This window comes from Mesoplodon bidens (genome assembly GCF_964165515.1).
Source record: "Mesoplodon bidens genome assembly, chromosome: 1".
Lineage (NCBI taxonomy): Eukaryota > Metazoa > Chordata > Mammalia > Artiodactyla > Ziphiidae > Mesoplodon > Mesoplodon bidens.
This window is the reverse complement of record NC_138176.1, coordinates 106,489,634-106,506,960: the sequence shown is the minus strand read 5'-3', so window position 1 is coordinate 106,506,960 and position 17,327 is coordinate 106,489,634.

The window sequence follows — 17,327 nt, the reverse complement described above, 5'->3', positions numbered from 1 at the left end:
CCACGTACCGCAAAAAAAAAAAAAAAAAAAAAAAGCCTTCTGTGTGTTACAGCAGGTTCCCAGCTGGAGTCCTAAGTCTATCCTGGGCCCTCAAGCCAGCCTGACTTACAGACTTCCCAGCTGCCCGTGGTCACCGGCTTGGGGGTAGGTTGCTGCCAGGCATGGGGGCCGAGAGGGCTGGGGGAGGGCTGGGCACACAGTGAGCGGGTGGGAGGCTGACCAGCTAGTTCTGCTTTCCAGGGCCACCAGGCTGTCCTGGGGCAGGATTTTCCGTGAAATTCAGGACAGTTTATTTGACCAAAGCCCCCCCCCCCGCCCCCGCAAGACAGGTGTGAGCCGAGGGCCCCCTCAGTCCAACCGGAGTCAGCAACCCCAGCTGGGTCGGGAGTGAGGCCGTCGGAGGGGCTGAGCAGGGAAGTGTTGCTGCCCCAGGAAGGGAGTGGGTGGCGGGAGAAGCTGACCTGAGGGTGCACCAGTCAGATGATGACAAGATGGAGACCCAGGTCTCTAGGGGTCTCACAGGTGGCCCCGGGTCTCACCTGGGCTTTGATGGGGGGAGGTGGATTTTCCCAGCTTTGGGCTGGCAGGGAAGGAGGGACCTGCCAGGCCTGGGGAGGGGCAGGGCTGGTGCTAACCCCAGAGCTAACCCTCATCCTCCCTCTCCACTGCCCACCCTCAGCCAGCCCCACCCTCTCCTGACTGAATCACTCTGACAGCCTCCTCAGCTGTCCACCTTCTCACCTGTCTCCCTCTATAAGCCTCCCCCACATCCAGTTGTGCAACAGCCTACATGGGTTTTCTTCCAAATGGGAGCCTAAACCTGTCCTGTCCCCCCAACCCCTGGATAAGGTTCAGACCCTGCAAAGTACTTGGGTGCTGGCTGCTCACTCCATCCCATCACCACCTGGTACCCACTCCCACACCTCCTGGTACCCACCCCATCCTCACCTGGTACCCAGCCTATGATTTCTCAGGTTGGCTCACCTTTGAATATTTTCTCTCCCTGGGCTGCCTTCCTCTGATTGGCAAAATTCAGCTCTTGAGACCCAGATGGGTAGATGGGTGGATGGATGGATGGATGGATGAATAGATGGATAGATGGATGGATGAGTAGATGGGTGGGTGGATAGATGGATGGATGGATGGATGGATGGATGAGTTGATGGATGGGTGGATGGATGGATAGATGAGTAGATGAGTGGATGGATGGGTGGATGTATTGATGGATGAGTGGATGGATGGATGGATGGGTGGATGGATGAGTAGATGTGTGGGTGGGTGAATGGACAGCTGTGGGGAGCTCTCACTTCTTCGTAAGTGAACTCTTCCCCAGAATGAGCAGTCCCAACCCCTCTGTTCTTGCATCACAGCTTGTAGCCCAGTCACGTCTGCCCACTCTCCTCCAGCTGCCCCAGGACATCCTTATCCTTGAAGGCCAAACCGCAGCCCTGGTGGCCTGGCAGCAGCTGACTCCACGGGCCTCTCCTTTCCCTTGCCGTGGCCCCTAGCCAGAGCAGTGCTGGCATGGCAGCCCTCCCTCCCCTGGTGACGCCCAGCCAGAGTCTGCCCATAACAGCAGAGGGGTCAGTCTCCAAACCACTGCTCCTCTGACACTGTCCAGACATTGCCCGCTGGCAGGGCCCAGCTCAGTCGGTGCCAGCGCAGCCCCACTCCTACATTGAACAGGGTCATTCTTCTCCCTGCCTCCCCCTGCCCCACGAGGAGCTGAGATGAGGACTGATGACCTACCCAAGGGGTGGCGGGAAAAAAAAGTCTGAAGGTGGCCTGGGTCCCCCAGCACAGCCCACGCTGTCCCGCACAGGAAGCTGGCAGCACCGCAGCCCCCAAGTGGCTGCCCAATCCGACCCCAGCTGTCCTAGAATACGATTCCTTCTCGCTTGGATGGTGGGAAGTGGGTGGAGAGGGTGACGACCTGGGTGGGGGGCAGGGGGTGCACACGGGCCCTGCTTCGTTGTGCCTTCCCTGGGGCCATGTGGCCTGACGGGCCGGAGAGGGGGACACGGGGCTCCCAGAAGCCCTCCCTGGCTGCCCGGGGCCCACTGCCATCAACGTGGCCAGTGGCTGTGGCCTCACCACGCAGGGTTATCAGCCAACAGGGGTCCCGCTCCAGGCCTGCTCCCAACCACAGGCAGCTGCTCTCCTGCTCGTCATCTGGGCCCCGCAGACGGGTCTGTTTGTGGTTGTGTAAGAATTCTGTTTGACCTGGAGGCTACAGTCTTACCTCCAGGTCAATAAATGTCTGCAGGGCTGGCTCTGTCGAGGGCATGTGACGGGCCAGCGGGGCCTCAAGCCCAGAGTGGCCCCTCCAGGCAGCAGACAGAGGGCTTGCCACGGCCCAGGACAAGGTCGACCTGCATTTTGGATACAGTGGTCTCCTGAACAACCACATCCGGCCCCAGGGCTCTCTTCCCTGCACTCCTTTGCAGACTCAGGGGGTGCAGTGCTCGGGGGACCACAGGGAGCAGCCCCGCATGAAGCAAAGGGTGCGAGGTCTGCTTACTCGTCTTCTGGAAACGGCAGCGTCTGTGGTCGGGGACGTTATGAGCTGCCTCAGCCCCACTCCCCGGACTGATAGCCCGTGACTTTCTGGTTCATAACACAAAATCGTGCTTTTCATCAAGAAGCTCATACTCTCTAGATGATTCAAAACTTCACAGAGCAAGTCCAAAGCCTTTTTTTCTTTAACCTCAAACAAGTTTTCCTGCAAGTCTGTGATGTCACGAAGAACAGCTCTGGGGCTGGGGTGGCTCTGGGTGCTCCAGAGACCCTGTGACATCACCACTGGGGCTGACACTCCAGGTGGCCCCCCAGCGGTCGGCTTGGGGTGGCGGGGAGGTGCGGGAAGGACCGCTGTGCACACCACCTGCTGGGAAGGGACACAGCCCTGTGGCTCCCGGCTCTGGTGTGGTGCCAGCCCTGCATGACCGGGGACAAGTGACCTGGCCTCTGTGAGACTTGGGTTCCCTGTCATGCTGGGTCACTGTAATACCCAGAGTCGGGGCTGGCATTTCCTGAGCTCTCTCTGTGCCAAGCACCAGCCTGGACACCGCAGGCAAATCGAATCGACTTGCTCATCCACTAGTGGCCCCGGGTGCGGAGTCACTGTGCCCACCTTCCAGGAGAGGCTCCGCAGTGCCTGGGGGGTCTGCTGGTCGCTCGGCGGTGTTGGGGAGCTGAGATGTGGCCTGGGGTCTGGAGACCAAAGACACTAGCTTCCCTCTCAGACACAAGCCTGTCTACAGCATCTAGGCTGAGATGACCCCAGACGTGTCTGCACACCCGCCTCCTTCCCGAAACAAATGGAAAGTGCTTCGTGAACTGTCGGGTGCACAGTTCGCCCTGGTTTTGCCCCAGGCATACTGGCCCCGCCAGTCACCTGCTCGCAGCTGCACTGAGCTCCGCCCCCAGCTCCAGGTGGGCACCTACCCCAGCAGGTGTGGACGTGCAGAGACGCCGCTGGCGTCGAGAAGTTGCTCTTGAAGGCGTTTCTGGTTCCCCGTTTATAAAACAGAGCGAGGCCATAAATCAGAAACGTATTTATGGGGCTCACAGCAGCAATAACAGGTTCGAGTGGCCAGTGTGTCTCTGTGACTATTCCATCTTCCACGCTAACTTAAACACGAGAGAAAAAGGCTTTCCAGCCCAGGGCCCGCCGCACGGCCGTGGAGATTGAGTGCGTTTGTAATAATTCATAGACTTCTCACTTTCATTTTTCTACTGCCCCGGAATTACATTCCACTATTAAAATATGCTGTGACCGCCCGGCCGGGCCGACCCTCCGTGTGTTCAGACACGTGCAGGGAGAGGCCTGGCCCGGCCAGCAGAGGAGGCGGGAGCAGGCGGGGGCTCGGCCCCTGCAGACCCACGCGCTGCAGCGCCCGCTCCCCAGCCCCCGCCCTGCCCAGCACTGACGGCCCCTTCGCCTGCTGCCGCCCAGAGGAAGGCACCGACCTGGTGAGAAAACAGGCCAGAGAGAAGCAGAAGCCCTGCTCTCCGGATGCCGCCCGGGGGTGCACACAGCCCGAGTCACACAGTCAGGGGAGGCCCCGGGTTGGCGGGCTACGGAGGGGGAGCTGCAGGCTCCCAGCTGATCTTCCCGCATGTCAGGAGCCAGTGGACGCTCCCCAGGGTGGCTGCCAAGGCCAGAGGGGCCGTGGTCCTCAGATGCCTATCGCCATGGTCACAAGCACCTCCCGGTGTGGGGCCTTCATCGGGACCCTCCTGAGGACGCACAGGCCATGGACAGGCCCCCACAGAACTCAAGGGCCAATGTGCAGGTGGGCCATCTGCCCACACCCCTGCAGAACCCCAGCCTGGGGGTGGGGGGACGATAGACAGGGAGGCCCATCCCATACAGCAGAGGTGGTGCTGGAAGTCCTGATAGGCGTGAGTTTGGGGCAGAAATGACCTGGGGGAGATGGAGAAGAGGCCGATGGGGCGTTGGCCGGGGAAGGAAAGGGAGGGTCAGTGAGGACAGTGGGGCAGGAGGGGTTCCATCCAGGGCCCAGTGCGCCTCCCAGGAAGCCTGCCCATACAGCAGCAACCCTGAGCTGACCAGCCCTGCTCCGGGCTCTGCCAGCCCTGGAGGCGGTCACTCTGCCTGTGCGACCTTCATGTCTGTCCCCTCCAAGACTGGGGACACCTCAGGCAGAACCCCAGATGCCATCCAGGAAACGTCTGCTGAAGGAGGAAGGAAGGAGTGAATGGAACCCATGTGGAAACACGCCTCTCAGAACCAATCCAGACTCTCCCCAGTGTCCTGCCCCGTCCACACCACCAAGCACCCTGGTCCCCACTGGGTGGCTGGCTCTCCTGCTGGCCCCCAGGTCCAGGGGGTGTTGTCTCGGGCAGGTGGGCAGGGGCTGCGCGTCATGCTCGACCCCCACTCGGCCTGGACCCGGGGACGTGAAGCCCTTTTGTTGCAAATGGCACTCGACCCACCTGCAGTTGGGCCACCACCATGTGCAAAGCTGAGCCCCTGCTTGGTGGGTTCGACACGTGGCATTGGCTCCCCCCGGGCACTGCCTGCTCCCTGCCCTCCCGAGCCCTCAGGGAGCTGCCGGTCAGAGAACTCTCCGGAAGCTCCAGTGAGCTGAGGAAATAATTAGGGGCAGCGCCGGTGCGCTCAGGAGCGGGTAGGTGGCTGCACGAAGGCCGCTTTGTTTCCCTTCCGGACCGCCGTTAGCCGTTTCTCGGGAGGAAACGCAGAGCAGCCCCGCTCCTGAGCCATTAAACCGTCGTGTGGGAGGCTGTGTGTGAAAAGGCAGCAGATAACAGTCGGGCAGGTGCCACGGGGCACCCGGCTGTTCCAGCCACCGTGCCCCGCTGGCCTCACCAGCTGGGCAGGACAGTCAGACCAGCAGGAGGACAGCCCAGGCCGTGGCAGGGGCAGGCATCCCCAGAGGCACGGCCCCCAGGGGGCCCAGTGCGGGAAGCCCAGCGTCTCTCTGCCCTGCCAGGCCTTCAGCTGCCAGCCTGGTGGGGGGAGTGGAGCCCCAAACCCCTGTGTGAATGGGGAAACTGAGGCTGGGGTGGGGAGCCAGAGGGGAGGCAAGCCCAGGCCCCGGCCCACCCCCATGGCCATAGGCTCTGGGGCCCCACAGGAGTCTGGGGGCTGCTGGAGTCCATGGAGGGGTCCCCAAGGGGCACACCTGTGTGGCTTCTGGAAACTCCGAGGCTGGTGGGAGCTTCCCTGGGCTCCCAGGGCCCACCCTACCTGGCCCTGCCTGGCCCCCAGGTGCTCAGCCCCCAGGTGGGAAGGCGACTGGCGGGAGGGGGGAGGGGCTGTGGACGGTGGGGCCAGGCCTTGAAGAAGAGACCATGTAGTTAGAGCAGGACAAAGGCCTCTGGTGGGAAGGCCGAGCCCTGTGTGAGGAAGCGTGCAGGGACGTGTGCTCAGACATAGGAGCCATGTGTGAGCAGCACGCGCATGTAGCCACTGGGCTGGCTGGGCCAGCGTGGCCAGTCTTGGAGGGCAGGGATGAGGGTGTGACCTCCGCAGGAGAGAGGGTCCCCCCAGACTCACCCAGCACCCACCTGCAGCACCCACCTGTGGCTTTTGCCCGAGGAGCCCTGGCCCAAGGCAGGATGGGAGGACGGCAGGTGAGGGAGGGTCCCTCCTGGCACCCAGGACCCGCAGACACACTTGCCCAACCCCTGGCCTGGGTGTGACCTGCCTCTGTGGCTGGGCTGGAGGACAGAGGCCGCCCTCCAACCACTCGGTCTGCAGAGCACCAGGCAGAGGGTGGCCACCCGCCTCGCCCTGCTTCCTCCCTGCTCCCCGTGAGGTGGGAGGACCACGGGAGCCGGGCTGGGGGCCAGATGCCAGGGCCCGTGCTCGAGGGGGCAGGGCCGATGGGCACAGGGTGCAGGTGGGGTTGGCGCCCCTCGCAGCGCAGGAAGGCCCTGAGTGGAGTGGAGCCAGCAGCTGGGGTACACAGGGTCCTCAGACATAGGGAGGTAGGTGTTGGGGCCCCCTCACTGGCTCAGTCTGGGGGTGGGAGAGAGAGACGCTGGCCTGTGAGGGTCAGCTCGAGAACAGGGGAGGCGGGTCCAGCCCAGGCCTCAGCTCCTTGGAGTCCCCTCCCCGCCCTGGAGCCCACGACATCTGGGGCACACCGGAGAAGTCTTTTCCGCATGAGCCTTAAACAGCATGGAAGGCAGAGGATCAGAAGATGCTCTATAGAATATTGATGCCGCGCACTCCACCCGGGGCGGCTCAGCTCAGAAATACAATATTTACTGGGTCTTTTTCATAAAGGTCTTTATGGGTTTGGAAATTTAAACGCCACGGAGCCTGAGTTGAATTGGAAAGCAAAAGTCTCTAAGCTTGTACATCTTAAAGGAAAAAAATTCAATTAAGTGGGATTTTAGCTGTTTCAATAAAATTGGACTCTCCCTTTTCAAGATAAGAGCTCTCGGGCTCAGAGCAACCTCCGTGAGCCACTGGTCTCCACTTCTCCTGATGCGTAATCCTTGCTCAGGACACAATACCCACAACAGGAAATCAATGTATAGTCGAATCAATTTGAAAATATAAAATAAACTAATATATGAGTGGAAAATTGACTTCCTATGGATTAAAGGCAGCACAAATAGTAGAAAAACCTGGCTTTTTAGTGGCAGGAAGTGGTTAGGGAGGCAGGGGGCTCAGGAGGGGGCCCGCGGGAGGCTCTGAAGGGTGAGGGGCCGGGAGAGGGAAGGGGGCATCGGTGGCCCCGGAGATGCAGACGAGCGGCCGTGAAATCAGGAGTGCCATCAACACTGCTGCCGATGTGAAGAGTTTACAAGGAACCCTTTGAAAGGGTGTCATTGATGCTCACCCCAAGCGCAGCTCCCTGGGTTGGGTTTGGCAACAGAACTTTCACCTGCCCGGTCCCCACGCCTGGGAAAGGAGCCCCCAACTCTCCCGCTGAGGCCGAGGCCAGGGCATGGTGAGGACCCCGCTGGTCCGGGATGCCGCAGTGTGGACAGGATGGCCTGGGCGGGAACTGGACGGCTGTTCCACAAGGGAGGCCAGCACTGTGTCCCAGGGGCGCCTCACTCCTCGACTCGGGTGAGGTTGTCACTCCTCTTTTTGGATCCCCTGTCCTCCCTGCCCCATCCCTCAGGGAGGGACACAGGGCACAATGCACATGCTCCCTGCCCCCACAGCTCACAGACCCCCAACTTCCATCGACATAGATTCCCAGCACCTCCTCCTCCAGGGAGCCCACCCCGCCCTCTCCCAGCCCTGTCCGACCCTCCCTCCACCTGGGCAGGCCCCACCGCTCAGCTGTTCCTGCCAGGTCTCTCCCCGGCCCAGTCCTGAGCCCCAAACCCACCTGGCCCCCTGCCCCTGGCCCCAGCCCTGTGATCCCCATGTTCTCCCCCACCCCCGCTGCCAGCACCCCATTCCCTCTCACCCCAGTCTGACTGGGGTCTCCCTCCTCTAAGTGCCCCTTCAGTCTGTCTGAGCACCCCGGCAACTCTGTTTGGGTTTGTTTTGTTTCCTGTGGGTGGAGCAGGTGAGTGCAACACACCTCGCAGTCCCAGTGGCCTGTGTCCTGCGGTGAAGATGCGGAAGAAAGGCCCACTAACGCAGCCAGGAGAAGCTCCAGTGAATAAGCATCGCTGAGTTCCCACCCAGCTCCCGCTAGGCCTCTGCCCACCCATCCATATGCTAAACCACCATCCACTAACTCACCCAGCCACCCACCCAGCATCCACCCATCAACTAGCCCACGTGCCCGGCCCCTCCACGGCTCCTTCCCTTTGCTTACCTACCTCTAACCAGCCCCCATCCAACCACTGATCTGTCCCCACTCACTCATCCACCAACCCATGTACTAATTTACTTATCAGACCGCCCACCCACCCATCCACAATCCGCCAATTCACCCACCTGCCCACTGAATCACAAACCCACCCACCAACACATGTGTCCATCTACCTGTCCACCACCCACCCAAATATCCACCCGCCTCCTTCATGCCCATCTGTTCACCCACCCATCTACCCATCCACCCACCCACCCACCCATCTCTCCACCCATCCATCCACTCCTCACAGTCCATCTATTTATCTGCCCATCCACCAAATCCCAACCCCACCCATCTGCTAATTAACCATCCATCCACTCACCCATTAATCATCCATTTATCCAACCACCAGCCCATCAGGCCAACCATGCACCCGAACACACACCCAACTATCTATTCTGAAGACCACCCTCCAGCTGCCTATCTACCAACACCTCACCCAGCAACCCACCCAGCCAGCTGGCCGGCATCACCTCCCTTCCCACCCATTCGATTGTCCATCCACAGATTCCACGATCCCCAGTGCTGGTTGGCTGAATAATAACAAGTCTGTGTCCTCAGTGCAGGCTGTGCAGCAGTTCTGGGGATGGTCCGCCCATGAGCACTCCCTCCCCTCCATCCACTTGGTGAGCTTGTGTAAATCAGATGGGAAGAGAAACTCGAGGGCACTGGTTATGAGTGGTTTCCAAGCACCTCCCTGGGTACAGGGTGTCAATGGTGACAAAATAGTAAGACGGAAGCCATCCAGGCACTCAACAAGTGCTGACCTACTGCTGGCCTTGGGCCAGCCCTGGGCTGGCCTGTGGAAAAAGCAGACCCCACCCAGCCACGTGTGTGCTAAGATGTTGCAGAAGGGCACCAGGATCAAGGGAGTAAATAGATAAATAAACAAGGTTACCTTGCACAAGGGCAGTTCTGTGGGGAGGGTGACCTCCCTGGGACGACGCCTTTTCATCCTCACCAAGACCCTGGAGCAGGGGGCCTGGGGGGTGGGGAGGGCCCATCTTACAGAAGGGCAGACTGAGCCCTCTGGATGGTGATGGTGGTCTCCCTCCCCCTTTTTCCCTCCCCCTCCTTCTCCCCGCAACCCCACCCATCAGACGCCTGTTCGGTTGGCCCGGCCTGGCCTTGCTGTCTCCCGAGAGCAGGATCCTCCTCTCCATCCCTCCCCAGACCACCCCGCAGTTCCCTGGCCTGGCACCCCATCCCACACAGCCCCGACAAGGGGGCTCAGGGTGGGCAGGCCTGGTGCCGAGTCAGCTGGACATGCGTGGGCACGCTTGTTAGCGAGTTCACCGTCAGGCATAACAGGGGAAAAAGCTCAATTTGTAAACACTTGGTCGATATGAATTAACGCCATAGGGATGGATTTTGGACTATATTGGACAATCACGTTGGCTGCACCTAAGGCCCGGCAACAATAGGTAAATTAGGTCATCATTAAAGTATCATGAAGGAAAAAATGCATAATCGGCAGCATGGCTGGTAGAAAGATTATGGTTATTTACAAAAACCGTGCTGTTTGCAAATTTGTGCAAAAGTATTTGTTCCTGGCGGAGTTTTATGGACCTATCTGCACATTATCTCTGCCTGAGATTCCCAGCCCCGCGTATTAACTAGTGTCTGTGCTCTAATTGGAAATAGAACAGGTCAAATTTTAAATCACTTTTCTGTCATCTGTCTCGTCTCCACGCTGGTCCCAGGAATGGAGGACTCATGGGGAGGCCTGCCACCTGCGAGTGGCTGGCTCTGAGGCCCCGGGCAGCCTTCACCCCTTTGGTCATTCTTGTCCCTGCCTCAGGCCAGCGCTGGAATTACAGGCTATGTTTGCACCCCACAAACTGATATGAACGGGCTCTGAGGACCCACAAAACCAAGGGAAGCTCAGAGGGTGTGTTTTACAAAGGAGGAGGTTTAATGGTCTTTCTCCAATCAGACTGTCGAAGCCAGGAGGCCTGAGATGAGGACGGTCACTCAATCTGGGGCCCCCAGCTCTCAGCGTCCCTCCTGGAAGGCCGGCAGCCGGAGGGGCAGGACCGCTCCGGTGGCTCCATATCCGCTGGTCTGGGTGGGGGTGGGCAGAGGGGCCAAGAAGGGCTCTTCCCCAAGGGCTCTGAGGGCCTGAAGATGCCCAATCCCCCAACCGCCACCTCCCACACCGGGCTCAGACAGCCGGGGTGTGGGAGGAGCTGCCACCTGCAGTTGGGCCCCGACGTCCCTGCAGAGGCCACCAGCAGTCACAGGTTCAGCGACGGCCTGCAGACCTGAGAGTGACCCACCATACAGCCAGCACCCGCACGAGCAATCCTGCCTTCTTTAACTGGCTTACTTGTTTTATCACAATAGTATTTGCATGGTTTTAATCCTGCCTGGAGTGGGGCGGGCCCCCCACTAGGACGCGCGGGGAAGTTCCTACCACTGGGCAGTGACATGAGGTTTTGTGATGTGGAAGTCAAACGCGGGGATGGGGGACGCAGGGGCCAGCGCCAGGCATGCGCCGCTCGCTGCCCACGTGGGTTTGGCCGCCGAGTCGCCCTGCTGAGGCTCACAGGCAGGGCGGGCAGAGCCCCCCGGCAGGACAGGCCCCCGCCCAGCCCATCCCCCTTGCCTTGCCCTCGGGACGCAGGACGGGTGGCTTCCTACCACCTCGGGCTTCAAGTCTTCCAACCCGCGTGGAGCCACTTCTCCCAGCCACAGTCCCTCTGTTGAAACCATGCCTGATCTGTTTTTTCTTCAATTATACGTTTTCAACATCACACATCAGTGTCCTGTTCCCATGCTGAGAATTCCCACTTCCATCTCCCTGCCCCTCCTCCTAAAACAGCCCTCAAACCAGCTTGGAGCTATATTAATGATCTTTTAAAAAAATTTTTTTTTAAATTTATTTTTATTTTTGTCTGCATTGGGTCTTCGTTGCTGCGTGCGGGCTTTCTCTAGTTGCCGCGAGCGGGGGCTACTCTTCATTGTGGTGCGCGGGCTTCTCATTGCGGTGGCTTCTCTTATTGCAGAGCATGGGCTCTAGGCATGCAGGCTTCAGTAGTTGTGGCTCACGGGCTCAGTAGTTGTGGCTCGCGGGCTCGGTAGTTGTGGCGCACGGGCTTAGCTGCTCTGCGGCATGAGGGATCTTCCTGGACCCAGGCTTGAACCCGTGTCCCCTGCATCAGCAGACGGATTCTTAACCATTGCGCCACCAGGGAAGTCTCTGTTTTAATGATCTTACTGACATAACAAACATTAACTTGTTGCTGTCTCTCATGGGCAGTATTTCCTGACCCACATTGTAGACCCTGGCGGGTAGATCCCACTGCAGGCCCAGCCGTATAGACTGAATAATCTCATGTCCCGGCTCACTCGCTGGACCGTGCTGAGCCCCACAGACCCCCAGGTGCCAGGCACTATTCTGGGAATGCTGCTGAGTCGACGTAAAGAAAAACCAACAAATGTGCCCTCCTTGGGGGGCTACACGCTGGCGGGATGGACACAGACACCACGAGATGCTCACCCCACCCCGGGCAAAGGTGAGCCCCCAAGAAAGGAAAGCAGGTGGAGGAGGGGCTGCCATGACACAAGGGGAGGAAGTGAGGGGCGTGTGGTCCCAGGCACGGGGGACAGCAGGAGCAGAGGCCTTGAGCAGGTGCTGGGGCACAGCAGGTGTCGGTATGGCTGGAGAGGACTGAGCACGGACATTGTGGTCAGAGACGCCCCGGGCCCAGGCCATGTGCGGCTCTACTCCCCACGGAGGACGGGAGGTGGACTCGGGGAGGCCGAGGGCTGAGGAACGGGCTCCTGCAGCCTTGGAGGCGGACAGGTGCTGGCCCAGGGCCGCCCCTACACAGTGCAGCCTGGAGGGCCGGGCGGCCAATCGGCTGACTGAGGGGCAGCACTGGGGGCGGGCTGCGGAGTCGGTTTCAGCCCAGGACACCCAGGCAGGTGGAGATGTGGACAGGCCGCTGGACACACTGGCCTGGGACCCAGAGCCAGGCAGTTGGAGGACTAACCAGGGTTGTCCGCACCTGTGGCCTGGGAGTCAGACGGGATGGGATCAGGGCAGGCAGAGGCCCATGGACGGAGCTGGGTGGTCTGAACCTAGGAGGGGACGGACGAAGGGACAAGAGAAATGGCCACAGGTGGCGTGGGGTCTCAGGAGAGGCCCAAGGGTGCGTCAGAAAGGAATGTCATGAGTGTGCTCCTGTGTGTCAGTGGGCGTCCACGTGTGTGCACATGTGTCCACGCATGTGTGTTTGCATGGGCATCTGAGTGTGAGATTCTACGTATGTCCACGTCAATCTCTCTGTCCGTACATGTACGTATCTGTGTAGCCACGTGTGCGTGTGTGTGTGGTCTGCCTGTGGGATTCCATGTAACCTTGTGACCGTGTCAGTACTGCCTACCGTGTGTGTCCACACGTGTCTGTGTGTCTGCATGTGTCCCTGTGTCTGTATCCATTTGTGTGCATGTGGGTCTGGGAGAGAGGCGGGGGTGAAGACTGGGGTCAGGATCCCGAGGACAACCCAGGATGAGCCGCCTGAACCAGGCAGAACCCTGAGGGTCCCCCACCCCCGGAGGACGGAGTCAAGTCAGGTTAAGGCCACTCGGGCCGCCCTCGGGGCACGGATTGGAGGGACCGTGCTGTAGTCACCGAGTCAGGGGTGACCTCGGGGTCCTCCCAGCCTCCATCGGGCTACGTCTGTCCCCGGGCCGGGGCTCTGGGCCGGGCAGGGCTGGGGGCCAAGCTGCCCGAAGTCGGACGCCGAGCCCCCTGGGCCTCCCCTCCCCAAGCGGGGCAGCCGAGTGTCGATTCTGCGTGACTGACTCATTGATTGCCTCATCGGGGTTAATTAATTAATTAGGGGCGGCCGCGGAGGATGGTGGGCCTGGCTGGGAATGGGTCCCACCACCAGGAGCTTTATTAGTACATAAAATGAGTGTTTAAAATCCACACGGCCACGAGTGCACTGTTGAGGCTTTTCATTAAACAAACCTATAAAATTACTTGCCTCATTATGTATTTTGCGACTCCCTCTGCCTTCCTGCCCCCGCCCACCTGCCTCCTGCCCCCGCTCTAAGTGCCTATTTGAAATCAATTTCTCTAATAATGGACTTAATGAGCTCATCAATTAGGGCTGCCATAACCAAATGTAGCCGTGCTCTGCGGGTATCAGTTAAACTCTGGAACTAATTTCCATGCTTCATCTATCACGAGGGCACCCACGACATTTGGCTGCTGCTCCGGGACGATAGGGAGACCCCGGGCCCTTCCCTCCTGGCTGAGAGGGGCGGCCCCAGAGAGGACAATGAGGACAGAGCCGCCCGCCCGGCCCGAGCGGCTGGGGCTCGAGGCACGGCCGTGCCCGGCGTAATTAGTAGTAATGGATGACACGCTCGGCCCAGATAAGACGGTCGTTCCACATGGAAAATCCCATTACGCCTTCTTACCTCTCCCCACGCCTCTCACAGAGCTGCCCCGGACCCCCCACCCTTTTAAATAACACCTCATGTCTCCCCAAATCCCTGCTGCCCACAGGCCGGAGCTGCAGGAAAGCCTGGCCTGCTCAGGTGGGGTGGGGTCCAGCCCTGGGAAAGTGCCCAGGGGCAGGCAGAGCCCAGAGAAGCCCAGAGGGAGGCAGGGAACCAGGAGAGAAGGTTCTAGAAGCTGGACCAAGGGATGTCTGGGAGCGTTGGGGCACGGAGCTGTTGCTGAACACAGCAAGGCGTGTCCCTGGGTCTAACAGCCCAGGGTCAGGACACTGTGAGGGGCTGCAAACCAGGTGAGACGCCGGAGGGAGGGACAGGGCAGAGGGAGGGGGCAGCTGGCGGGGAGACCGCCTGTGAGTGGGCCGGTGGGTGAAGCTGCTGGAAGTCGAGGTTGCCCAGTTCTTCGACAGGGTCTGGTGCCCAGTAGAGGCTCAATACAGGGGGGCGGATGGACGGATGGACGGATGGAAGGCAGTCTGCTCCAGCTGGAAGGTTTCATAGGAAAAGCTGCAGAGGGATGGCCGTGCTGGTTGCTGCATGTCTTGCCCTGACACCACCACACCCCCAGGCTGAGGAGGGGCCGCCCGACAGAGATGAGGGAGGCCAGGGCCCCAGACTCAGGACTGTGTCTTCCCAGCCAGACACCCTCTGGGGGAGGCAAGGAAAGCCAAGGGACAGAGCCAGTTCTCCTGGCCCCCCGCCACTGCCCCCGCACCCCAAGCACGGCCCTGCAGGCTCCCCACACTGTAGGCCTGTCCTCCCTGCAGGCCCGGGCTGCCCTCACTCTCTGCCCCTGACTCTGCACCCCCAGCCCTGCCTCAGGCTGAGCCCAGCCACCCTGCTGTTCCTTCTGTCTAGAAAAGCCTGGAAAAGCCCGGGAAGCCCCTGGGCCTGGCACGGGCAGCGGTTACAGTCATCCCACGGTGCCCCCACCCCACCCTACCCTACCCTGGGTAGGTAGACGCGCACACGCACGCACACATGCACACGCACGCACGCACACGACAAGGAAGTAGAGCAGCAGAGGGGGGCACCGGGTGAGGATGCTGGCGCTGGGGGACTGGGGGCGAGGGTGTAAGGAGCTGGAGCTGGGGGGCGGGATGGGGGTGGAGTGGGGCGCTGGGGCAGTGGGCTGGGGGGCCCCCTCCCCCCGTGCCTCCGGGGCCCCATCGCTCCTCCCCTCAGCCCCTCCCGCACCACCTCTCCCCCACCCAAGCCCACTCAGGCCGGGAGGGGTTTGGGGCGCCCCCTCCCCACCTCCAGAAGCCAAGGCTGGGGCGGGTGGGGCCGGACCCTCCTGGCGGCTAGTGGCGCGCTAGTGGCGCGCGTGTCGCCGCTTAGCCCGCTGCTCCTGGCGATTTGTCATAATCAGCCGGGCTTTTCTCATTAGAGAAATGCCATTAGCCGGCTTTATCAGCAGCTGCGAGGAGGAATTGCCGTCCAGCGCACCGCCAGGCCCAGCCACCTCCTCCCGGCTGCCCTCCGGGCTGGCCCTGCCCCTCCCCTCTCACCCAGCGGGAGAGCACTTGAGACTGTGACCAAGCGGGGAGGCCACACAAATCCTCGGAGCCTCTGCCCCAGCTCTGCCCGTTCCCAGCTCTCCTGCCCTGAGCACACCCAGGCCCTGAATTTGGGGTGAATTGAGCTGGGGTCCCAGGAGACAGCCCCAGACTGATTCAGCTGCCCAGGGAGGGACAGTACCGTGGTCCTCAGGGGCCTGGAGGGGGTCAGAGGGCAGGAGTGGGAGGTGGAGGGATGGGCGGCAGGCGGGACAAGGCAAGGCTTTTGAAGACGGAGAAGGACCAGCCCATCTGTGCTGATGGGATGCTGGGGGGCGGTGATGATGGAACAAAGAGGGGGACCCTGTGGGGTCAGTGGCCTGGGAAGGCCAGAGAGCAGGATGGGACATACAGAGCCTGAGATGCAGCCAGCGGGGCTGGACCTGGGCCCCTCAGAGGCTCTCCCCCTGCCCCTCAGCCAGCCAGCCTCCCTGCAGATGGAGACCCCTCCCGACCGCCGCTCAACACCCTCCTGCAGTCATGGCCCCTCCCCACCCCTAGCTGGGCCAGAATCAGGGGCCAAGTGAGGGGCCAGGCCCTGCTCAAGGCCTCACTTGCCAGGTCCCTCATGGGAGCCATCCTTGGCTGCGCTCTGGGCCCCCGTGTCTGCCCAGGTGCAGGTTGGACCCCTCAGAACATCCTTTCCTCCCTGACTGCGCGGCCCCAGGCGAGGGTGGGCAGCTGGAAGTCCTGTCCCTTGGGGTCTCTGAGAGCTGGCAGCTCACTGCTCAGTTGCTCAGAAGCAGCTGTATTCACATCAGGTGGGACCACAGCCACTCAGGTGAGGTTCCTGCACACTCTCATCTGTTTCAGGAGAGGAGGGGGCAGGCAGATGCCTCTGTGTGAGTGAGGGTCCCAGCCCTGGACCTGGACTCCTGGCGTTGTGGGCTGGAGGCCCTTCAGGGAACCCAAATGGTCTCTCGGCCGCCAGTCAGCACCTAGTCACTAGATGAGCTGTGACTCACCTAATGACCCATTGGCCAGACATTGACCAAAACCCTGGCGTGGGAATACTGTTCCGGGTGTCCACTGTGCTGGCTGAGACCACCATAGGATTGTCCGCAGGCCTAGGCAGGGCTATATTTTGGCCCCAGAGTACCCCCCAGGGGTCGGAAGCCCTGTGTGTTATCCATGGGAGGATGAGGTGGGGAAGGCAGAGCTGAGCTTTCTACATCCAGAGAAGTGGAAGCCAGATCATGTGCACCAACACCCATCAGCTCATCCCTGGGGAGTGCACCAGGGGCAGCTGGGAGCCTCAGTCCCACAGTGCTGGGAAGGACTTCAGATGCAGAAAAATGACCCCTCGGTCCCTAGGGTGGGAGAGAAAAGGAGGCTCACCTGCAGAGGGGGGCACCTACAGAGAAAAAGTAGCTGCAAAGGAAGAGTAGCTGCATAGGAGGGGTATCTGCAGAGGAGGGGCATCTACGAAGGCAGCAGGTGGCCCTCGGCCAAGCACCCCCATGCCCGTCCACACACGGTCCAGACTCAGTAGCCAGCTTCGGCTTCCGCTTCCCCTCTCTCCCTGGGGACCCCTGTTCTTTGTGCCCCCGCTGGCCCCGCCTTCACTCTGACCCCCCGTCTTTGGCTTCACAGCACCCCCATCCCGGGACGGGTCAGCCAGCGTGTGGGGCTCCTTCCCCTGCAGAGAGGAGTTCTGGATAGGGGGGTGTCCCAGGGCAGGGGCTGGCGGCAGGCGGGGAGGCTGACCTTGACCTCCTCCTTGGTGGAGGACGCTCAGGGAAGCGGCTGCACGGTGTGGCGGGCAGCAAGTGTTGAGGTGGCAGGTGGGGTGAGGGCTCGCTGCCCCCTCCTGGCTGTGAGGCCTGAGCCAGCACCCCCAACCCAGCTGGCCCCTCCTCAGAAACCCTCTGAGCCAGGCCTCAGCTGTCACTCTTCTTCTTGGAGGGACAAGGGGACGTCCCGGCCCAGGTCCTGGCTCTGCCCCCGCACCCTCCACACTCAGGCTGAGCGA